The following is an 8313-nucleotide window of genomic DNA, read 5'->3' as shown; positions in this document are numbered from 1 at the left end:
AAAATCATGCCGTGTCCATGTATATTTGTCGACTAACTAGTTATGTAAGCATTGAGAAATGTTTATTTCTTTGTAAAAAAAATATTTATTTTCAATGAATTGATTTCAATATTATCTTGACCACAATAAGAAGTAAATAATAATTAAAATCAGATTTTTCAAAAAGGCGTTAAAGATCAAAGTACGGTTAATCACAATATTGATCGCGCTATTTGACGAGAACTTAATATTGTACGACTTACTATATTGCTTGTTTACGGGCGATAATTAGTTCGTTCTGTATTCTATTATGTAAATAGCGCTTTTTCAATTTATTTGGATTTTAATTAATAAATTAAGAAAAATAAACAAGGGAAATGCTTATTTTACAAATAACGTTCCGATAAAAACTTACAAAACGAAATTTACACGATTCTAAACGCACGATCTCGCACGATTAAAAACGCATACGATTGAGTCTGATACACGAACGATCTCGCACGTTACACGAACGATCACTCACGATACACGAACGATTCTACACGATTGGTTTGTCAACAATAACGTTCCAGCCACTGTACGCCCTGGATCTATCGATTCGGGCGCATAATGATGCCAAAAAGCCTGAACTTTAATGTTACATGGGAAATAGTTTCGTATAGTGTAGAAGGGTCGTAAGTTTGATGTTATTGTGTTGGTAAAATCTTGTGATGTCATAAAAATTTCTTTGATTTTCAAGTACATTGCATTCTCATCTGCTTTACAGATTTTCATGAATATATTGGTGTCCACTACTCCTAAAGTATCTCTTCACTTTATTAATATATTAGTGAGGAGTAAAGAAAGGGACTTGGTAAAACATTTACTGAAACCCGCTATGTATCTTTGGAAGGATTTTTATGAAGGTTTGGAATCCAATATAGATATGGTAATTCAAATTCATGTTGGTTGTTGGGAATTAAAAAAAATATTAAATACTGACATTTTTTAAAAAAGAATTTTCTCCTTCGAAAGGGGGCTATGGGTATAAGTTGAATTATCATTTTTAGAATAAAATATATACAGTATTGAGTTAACAACAGTATCCAATCTTAGAAGTCCTTTTAAACAATATAAATAGGAAAATAGCAAACACAACCCTCTGAAACTTCGAAAGTGGGATTAGGTGCCATTGAAGAGTGAGCATCCCCTGTCCATCGATCACACCAGCAGTGTCAGCCCATGTGTTCTTCGTTGTGATCGGGAAATAACGGAAAATCCGTAGATAGGTTAGTGTGTTCATAATGGATTAACAACTAGTATTAAGAATGTCTGATGGAAAGTATTTGCTGACAAGGTAACTGTATCGATGGTCATTGTAAGTTACCCCGTTTCATGTCTTTTTCTGGTAAAATATCCAATTTTAATATCCCCATTGAACCCAAGTTCTTCTAAAATACAATTAAAATTATAAATCTTACAAACAAAGACAATGTTATTATTTGCTTTGTCAGCTAAGACCAGCACAATCTAATCGTATAATCTATCTAATCTTTTCTTTCTTTCTGAATTATCGATCAAAGAATGATATAAGTTTGTTTCATATTGCACCCCATCCCTTTATGCGAGATTTTAACTTACATCTAGTTATAAAAGATCAGGGATCCTTTAATTTTTGCCCTCTTAGCAAATATGTTTTAGACTGAATGTATTTTATGAAGTAGAGGAACCCAGTATAGACAGGGTGGATCGAATTCTCCATGGTTGACTAGAATGATAAAAGTATTTAAACACTAAAATTTGATTTTGAAGAGTTTCATGCTTAGAAAGTAAATCATTGGTATACTTAGGATTTTCAGACGTAGACTAATACCCGATATACCTGTTCTTTTAAACTACAGTTGTAATCATGTGCCTTACCTTGTCCTGTAGAACCATAACATTTATTATTAAGTCAGTCTCTCTAATTATTTATTTCCTCACATCTAGTAAAAACGAAAGGAAAGATAGTTCAATTTTTTATGTTTTCAAATACGATTTTAAAGCAATATGAGCTGTATTTTTGAAAATTTTATTTTGCTGTTAAAATGTGTTATTTTGATAAATTTGTATGTAACTTAAACCTTTATGATTAATCAGTCTAAAATAAAGCAGAAGAAAAACTTTTATAGACAATCCAATCTACAGTTTTATATAAGAAATCATTATTGTACAGGACGACAATAATGTAATTTTGATTCCATCGAAGCTTATAAATAGTTCATCCATCGCAAATATGGACAACAGAAGTTTATTAACGTTATTTTTTTCTGTCATTGAAATAGTTATTTGCAATTTCATGAATATTGCAACAAAAAATTACGACATTAAAATTGCAGCTCACATTGCTTTAAAAATTATTTCTTAAAAACTAACTTCATTCTGGAGAAGTGTTCAGGTCTTCATTTTTTGTAAATAAATTGTCAACAAACCTCCTGTTGAGTTCATGGATATTAGTAAACCCTAAATTTGGACCGGAGAAGCAGGATTACACGAAATGGCGAAAAGTACACGAAGAAAATCAATCATGGATTTGGCAAAACAAACATTTCTAGCTACTTAAAAATCATACCTGGAAGAGAAGACAAACTTTTTCAAGTTATTAGTCACTCGTACCAGGATAGGCCAAATGACACAAGTATTTCCTGGTTACTTTTGTGAGGAGTGTAAAATGGGGGAAGAAATCTCTACTTGACTTTACAACATAAAACATTTTTTTTTCATCATAAATATTTCTGCAGATTGGTTTACCTTAGGTAAAACATTACATGTAGCTTGTAATCAGTGAAATATTCAGTAAAGTTAAGTCAATACAAAGAATCAAAGCAGATTGGCGCCTCTATTAATTATTTAGTTTTATGTTCAGGAAAGCTACCCAAACAGGGATGCTTTTCTAAATCGCTTACTTTATTTAACAGAAGAGTATTATATATGAGAGTTCCGAAAATTTACGGAGTCTTCATACAAGTCAAGTTACTAAAATTGATAATAGAATAGATTATCCACATAAATTAAGAACTTACAGAACATCACTTACCAGTTTAAAAGTCTATTGTAAAGGGCAGATGTCTTCGACGGGAGTTATGAAAACATCCCATCCGTACTTAAGTTAAACAGATGGCATTTCAGACGCGTAGTGAGAAGTAGAAACTTTTCCCTATAGAAATCCTTTACCATTAATTTAGTATGAAAAATTCATTGAAAGACTGGTTACTCTTCCCATACTGTATAACCAAATACCCCCATATGTATTCAGTTTTATTTTATTATAAAAAAAAGTTGGAGTTTGGACATTAAATTACTTCCTTCCTTCGCATATCTCAAAGGTTGATTAGGTGTCAAGAAAAAAAGGCATCGGAACATATCTATACATTGTAATCTCTCTTAGCACATCTTCTATAGAGTATGATTGTATTTAATAAAATAAGAACTACTTTAATCTTCATTTTATGAAAAGGTAACGGTGAGGAGTGAGTATTCCCTGTTGACTGGTCACATCGGCTGGGTGACCACAACCATTGTCAGACGAACAGAAAAATACGTACACAGTTCTGTGTAAATGAAATAAAGACCTAACGTTATCTCTTTACACAAAAACGTCAGTCATAATTCAGTCTAATGATAAATTGTACGTATTTGCTTACAAGGTTATTGCATCAAATATAGAATTTAAAAACTGTTCACTTTAAACGCAACTCTTGATATGTATTTGTGAAAAGCTTTAACCGTTTTAAAAGTTAATTCTTAGTATTAAATCAGTATGGAGATTAATCTCCATAAGCAATAGATAATGGTATAATTATTGCAATATTAATAAGGGAAGTAAACGATAGAGCAGTTGTCTTATATGATAGAGGCTTGTTTGAGGCGTTGTTGTGTCTTCTATTTCAAGGGGATGTATCAAAGCAAGTACGAATAAAAAATATTGTTATCTGATTAAATCTCATCATTTCTATATATCTAAATATCGAACTGAACGCCAAATCAAAAGACTTTTCTCTTCATGTGGAAGTTTCTACATAAATATCGATTCTTATTCGTATACATTTTATTAATGAAAAAAAAAATTGTATTGTTTTGTCTTTTTAAATGACACAAAGCTAACTACAGACAAAAATCAATAATTAACATTTTAAAATTTCTTTCAACACTGCAAATTGGAATTTTAGCCAGTAATTTTGATTTATCTTGTAATATTGTTCAATTCTGCAAAAGGTAAGATAGAAATTAAACACATCTCTGTCAGAGCTATTGCATAACATAGACGTGGACGCTAAGCTATTTAACAGATGCTTCCTTAATACTAGGAAAAATAACATCTTTTGGAGCTTCAGGAAGTCGTATAGAAGACCCAACGGAAGGCAGGCTGTCAGACGGTGTAATTAGAAAGTTAATCAATGATTGAAATACCTTATTAAAGGAGAATGCTATTATATTTTAGTCTCATTAAAGCTTAGAAAAATGCGTTTCATACATCATGTGGTCTTTCTCTTTCTCTGTCCTGACCAGGGGGCGGGGTTGGTGGTAGTATAAATACGATCCACTGCTTTTTCCTACATTACACATTTTTTATTACAGATATCTAATGGTTTACTCTCAGGGGTCAATAAAATAGCCATCTTTATGTGTTTTGAAGTTAACAAGCAATAGTTTGACAATTGTACTAATTAAGAACATTTGGCTTCCAACAAAAATTGAACATGTTGAAAAGACGGACAATAAATTCCTCAACAATATATGATTAAAATTTATGGAGATGACGAACAATATTCAAGCCAAAACCTTTTTCTAAGATTTTGACAATGAAGAACTGCAAGTATGGCAAAAAATTAAGGTTCATGACTGGGCATTTTTTCAACGTACCAGAACATTCTTCTTTTTTTATAATCCTTTTGAAAATAACTTAATTTGCCTATATCTTTTTAAGGGTTTTAATTTTTTAAAGACAATTAGAAACAAATTAAAAAATCACAAAGTACATTTTTTCATTATATTTTTTAAAAAATTTTTATTTCATGTACATTACATGTATAAATGTAACATATGGAAAGATACGTATGATTTTAAGGAATATATATATAATAGCTAAAAACAAATCAGGATGGATTAAATTGTGGAACAAGTTATAGATAGTAGTCTAAGTACATGAATATCTAGAGAGTATTTGAAAATTTCCCTTTTCATCTATCCCACAGAGCATCGCAACAAATAACCGGTGAGAAGAAATTACTGTGACACTTCATACTTATTTGATAGAAAAAAACTGAAAAAAAAGTAGAACTGAGACATCGTTTTGATAGAAAATGAACTTAATTATATGGACTCTATTTCATTTTTTTCATTATTTAATATCTGTCACATTGCTTTGTAGGTGTTTAATTAAAACGTTAGCCCATGCTCTGGGGTGAATAATAGTCATCTACGGTAAATACTGTTATTTTAAGGTTAATAATTGATTAGGCCGAAAACTCATTCATCATTTTATTAGTAACATTTCCGTTTCTGATCTGTATTTTAATAAGCCTATGATAATCTGGAATGAAATATTATAATAATATTATACCTCCTCCTTTTCACAATAAAAAAACTAAAGGTACTATGAATACTGAGTTCACTAAATGATACCTCCCCCAACCCATATGACAGATCAAAAAGTAAAATAGGAGATGCACAATGGTATTATGTGTTAAAATAATAATATGTAAAAGTATCATTAAATTTCATCCAGTGGCATAGAAAGGAGTTGCCGATAAGAGTTGGAATCCTATCAACAATATTAATAGAAAGAATAGAAGTGTCCATGTTTTGCTATGGATATAACATGAATTTATTTGTGTCGGATAAAAAAAAAAGATAATAGGTCACTAGGGCACTATGTTAACTTTGATATTTGAGCAATAAATTTATATAACAAAATCTTACTAAATAAAGAACACCCTTTTTGGTTAAGGACATAGAATTATAGGTCAAGGTCAAAATTTCATACAATTATAACAAAAGAAAAAAATGTAATAGCATATCCAGATAACAATGACGTCGCGCACGGTGTTGGTGTCTGTAACGTCAAAATGACGTTATTTTACGTGAAATTCTAGAAAATATATTTGACGTTACTTTTTTGCTAACATTTTTTATGGAGAAAAAATAAAACCCCAGTAATGCCGCCACTTAAATAATTCAAGTAATTGAAAACACGTGTAATTAAATTCTCTGCACCCTTTTGCATGCATATTGCGGGAGGAAAATATAACTTAGGCATGGTTTGCTTCATTTAAAAAAAAAACTTGGTAGAAATAACGAAACTTGTTCAACATCGCATTTGAAATTTACATGTTTTTTTAATTTTATTGAGATAAATTCAAAACAATTCCATATCATTCAGTAGGCCCTAGAACCTGTCCTTTGTTTTCAGTAAATTGTACGATTGTAGATATGTTGCTGATTTAGCATTGACTTTTTCCCATCCCATCCCATCTTGAAATGAAAATCTGATACATTTGTATTCACCTCCGACAACCCCTAACCCTCATTCAATATTGGACTATTCAATGTAAACACGCCATGTATAGAACATTTTATACCAGCATAAAATAGAGTTGACACACTTTAATGTGAGTTAATTCAAATTTGGAATCATATCCTTGCATAAATTTTGGTTTGTGTAATTTTTTCTCGTGTCTTAATTCGAACTCTGAATGGCACATGTTTTACTTTTATATATAAATGCAACTTTTAAAACTTAAAATTATTTTTCTAATTAATTATTATTGGTATGTTTTTCTTTTATCCATATCAGGTTCATCAGCAGTTGAGAGTAAGTTTTGGAGAGAGAAAAAAAATATTTGACGCTATACATGACTTTTATGCATTGAACCTAATAACGTCAAAACGCCAAATTTTTATGTCTGTGACATTTATGTTGACATTTAATTTTTGTTAGGATTTTGTCACCATTCTACTGAAATTATTTTGGAATATGCCAATAACTTTTTGAAAAGATGCACATTTCATAAAAATCTTTTAATTTTCAATATGTCTATTTTCAATGACAACACATATGATCAATGTTACCACATTTATACAATTATAGTAAGATTTATTACTTTTGGACGATGTGTGACATTCATGTTGACATTGTAAAAAGCCTATAAAAGAAACATTTCTTTATAGAATCAATTAATTTTCATATCTAAATAAAGTTTTGATTTTGCACATTTTGTATTAAACGTTGTTTGGTGCCAAATAAGAAAAATGAATTCTTAAAATGTAAGTCATTTCTGGGGTGTAGCATTTAAACGTGACGTTTTTGCCGTCAAATTCAATTGTGACATATAGCTACAAGTAGTACATATATGTAACACGGCAATTGTTATTAAAATTTAAGGCACCGGAAGTTAAAATTCTGTCTAGATATCTTTTCCTTAATAACATGGCAACATTTTGTAGAATTAAAAATAATTTTCAACATCAATTTTTCATCCAGCAATACAAACTTTGCCATTTTACGAATCTTAAAAACTTTGCGACACAGAACCTCCAAACTTTGTGACACACCATCTTAGTCAATGTCCCCACAATAAATCGGCTTAATATCAGAAACCCAACATACATATCGACACAAAATATCAGTCTAATTTAAAATATAGTTCCTTCCACACAAAAAGGATCATTGACATGCCATTTCAAAATTGATTTTGCTCATGAAATTATTTTTTTAAGTTACCAATGACATTTCATGTTCCTTAAAAATTTCTTCAGATAACGCTTATCTACATCGCTGTCTTGCATTTTGAACAATGCGTTCACAGCATTCGGATTGAACAAAATCACAATTGTAAAACTTAACATCAGTTACATCATATTTTGAACTTTTCTGCTAAATTTTATGTTTGTTTTTTGGAAATTATCAACATTTTGTTATTGCATGTGCGACTCTCCTGTTACTTGTCTACATGCGTTTTTGACGTAATTAATTGAATAGTCGGCGTAATACATTTGATAATTGGAATTTTTTGATCAATATTTTTGTTAAAATGCATTTGGTATACAATTACCGACCGAATGGTATATAGTTTTCATATATTGAATTGTTTTAAAATCATGGAAATTGCGCATATGCCGCCGTAATAGTAATTTTTGACTTTTTGACACCAACACCGTGCGCGACGTCATTAAGTTTTTCAAGAGGTTTTTCTCAATAGGCAAGCTTTTATCAAACAAGTTGAAGAAATAAGAAAATCATCCGTATCCTCAACTTTAAATTCTACGCACAATAACCTTGTCAGCAAACACAATCTATCATTAGATCAAATGCTG

Source organism: Saccostrea cucullata, unplaced genomic scaffold, assembly GCF_032062105.1.
Source record: "Saccostrea cucullata isolate Sc308-1 unplaced genomic scaffold, CSIRO_AGI_Scuc_v1 ctg382, whole genome shotgun sequence".
Taxonomy (NCBI): domain Eukaryota; kingdom Metazoa; phylum Mollusca; class Bivalvia; order Ostreida; family Ostreidae; genus Saccostrea; species Saccostrea cuccullata.
This window is presented reverse-complemented; position numbering follows the sequence as displayed.